Source organism: Melanerpes formicivorus, unplaced genomic scaffold (genome assembly GCF_026170545.1).
Source record: "Melanerpes formicivorus ecotype bairdi unplaced genomic scaffold, bMelFor1.0.p_v2 SCAF_180, whole genome shotgun sequence".
Lineage (NCBI taxonomy): Eukaryota > Metazoa > Chordata > Aves > Piciformes > Picidae > Melanerpes > Melanerpes formicivorus.
Window position 1 is genome coordinate 312,501 of NW_027142532.1, and position 2,500 is coordinate 315,000.

Sequence of the window (2,500 nt, forward strand, 5' to 3'; positions counted from 1 at the left end):
CCATAGGCACCCAGACCAGTCCTGCAGATTGGCTGGAGGTTGCGACCAAACGTGATATGAGACTACCAGACGAGGAGATAGGGGTATGTCTGGCTGGAATAGAGTTCATGAACTCAATGATAGCCAATGACAATACTGCCTACGATCCTATCTGGAATGAGAAACTGATAGTATTGCCGGAGGTGTATGTAGGACCCACTTCTCCAGCTCATGGGAAAGATATCCGAGATGAAAGCACAGAGAGGAGCAGGAACGAGGAGGTGGAGTGTCCTGAAACCCCGAGCTCTATGAGTCAGCTCTCAATACTAACCGCATCGCCCGAGTTGGATAATACAGCTGACATCTGTCCTGGGACCCCCCTGGTGAAGATGCCAGAGGACAACCCGACATGTCCATGCTGTACCACTCGGGCAGGCAATATGACGAGATTGATTGACCATCTAAAGAGAGCCCATGGGAAAAGAAAGATCAATTTCCAATGTTCCCGCTGTGGGAAGACAAATGAAAAGCATCATAGTATCTCATGCCATCTCCCAAAATGCAAAGGGGTCCAAGAGCCTACCCAGGTAGAAGGGTTTATGTGTGAAGAATGCAAAAAATGTTTTAAAACTAAAATTGGCTTGGGACAACATAAGAGATTAGCTCACCCAGCCCTGAGAAACGCAGAAAGAATTGAAGCATCTCGCCCCAAAGAGACCTCTAAAAGAGGTGCTCACAAGAAAATCTGGTCCCAAGAGGAAACAGAATTATTACAGAAACTAAATCAAGAGTTTGAAGGGAGGAAAAATATTAACAAATTGATTGCTGAAAAATTAACAACTAAAACAGCCAAACAGATCAGTGAAAAGAGAAGACTATTAAGAGAAACTGTGGTGCCAGAAAGAGAGAAAACACAAGAGAGCAAGAACAGGTTAAAAGAGGAGAGGACTGTGATTCCATCTTCTGGTGAAAGGGAGCTGCTAGCCCACTATAAAAAGACTATTAATGAAAAGCTGACATCAGGGAAGCTGCCCATCCTTAAAAATACATATAAACAAATAATTGAAGGCAAAACAGACTCATTAAAATTACTCAATGAGGTAGCTCAGGACCAATATTTGTATTTGTTTGAGAAATCAATTGAACAGAAAGTGCCAAAAAAGAGCCAACGTAAACCTCAGCAGAAGAAACCTCAAAAGGAGTGGATGAGAAAAAGAGCCAGAAAGCGTGGAGAATTTCTCCAATTCCAACGCCTCTTCTGCTTAGATCGAGGGAAGTTAGCTAATATGATTCTGGATGAAAAAGACTCTGCGCAATGTGCCATCCCCCTGGAAGAGGTCAGTAACACCTTCAGATCTAGGTGGGAGTCTCAGAACTTATTTCAAGGACTTGGAGCATTCCAGTCTGTGGGGCGGGCGGATAATTCGGCTTTTAAGGAATTGATTACAGAGAAAGAGATCCTTAAGAATATCAAAGACATGAATAAAAAATCGGCACCAGGCCCTGATGGGATCACCCTGAAGGCCCTGCTTAAAATGGATCCAAATTGTGAGGAGATCAAAGAACTATTTAATCTCTGGCTGTTAAGTGGCAAAATTCCAGATGTAATAAGGGGATGCCGAACAATCCTAATACCTAAATCATCAGCGCCCGAACGCCAAAATGATATTAACAACTGGCGGCCAATTACTATTGGTTCCATCATCCTGAGACTCTATTCAAGAATCTTAACTGCGAGGTTGGCAAAGGCGTGTCCCATTAACCCCAGGCAGAGAGGCTTCATTCAATCTTCTGGCTGTGCTGAGAACTTAAAACTATTACAGCTATTAATTAGGAATGCAAAGAAACAAAAGAAACCCCTGGGGGTTGTCTTTGTCGATTTGGCCAAAGCCTTTGATTCAGTGAGCCACACCCACATCCTGGCGGTGCTAAAGCAAAAGGGCCTGGATGACCACATAATAGCATTAATTAAGGACTTCTATCAAAACATCCACACCAGAATCAAAACTAAAGAAGGAGAGTCTGAGTCAATAGGAATCAAAACTGGTGTGAAACAGGGCGATCCCATGTCACCACTCCTCTTTAACCTGTGCATTGACCCTCTGTTATGTAAATTAGAAGAGTGTGGGGAGGGGTTCCAACACGAGAATGGCAAATTAACAGCTCTGGCTTTTGCAGACGACCTGGTCCTGCTGAGTAAGTCCCAATCAGGAATGGAGAAAAATATTGAAATTCTAGAAGCATTTTGTGACTTAACTGGATTAAAAACGCAGGGGGAAAAGTGCCATGGTTTCTTTATTCAACCAACTAAGGACTCTTACACCATCAATGACTGTCCTCCATGGCTTATCAGCGGTACTCCTTTAAACATGATCCACCCGGGTCAGTCAGAGAAATATCTTGGCTTGCAAATCGACCCTTGGGTGGGGATAGTTAAGCCCGAATTGCAGAATAAATTAGAAGTTTGGCTCAATCGCATCGAAAGAGCCCCTTTAAAACCATTTCAAAAATTGGACATGTT

At 43.3% G+C, this 2,500-nt stretch overlaps 1 pseudogene; it reads left to right on the forward strand.

The window, feature by feature from the left end:
• Window positions 1-2,500, forward strand: part of LOC137457510 (28S ribosomal RNA) — an 8,418-nt pseudogene that overhangs the window by 3,261 nt on the left and 2,657 nt on the right.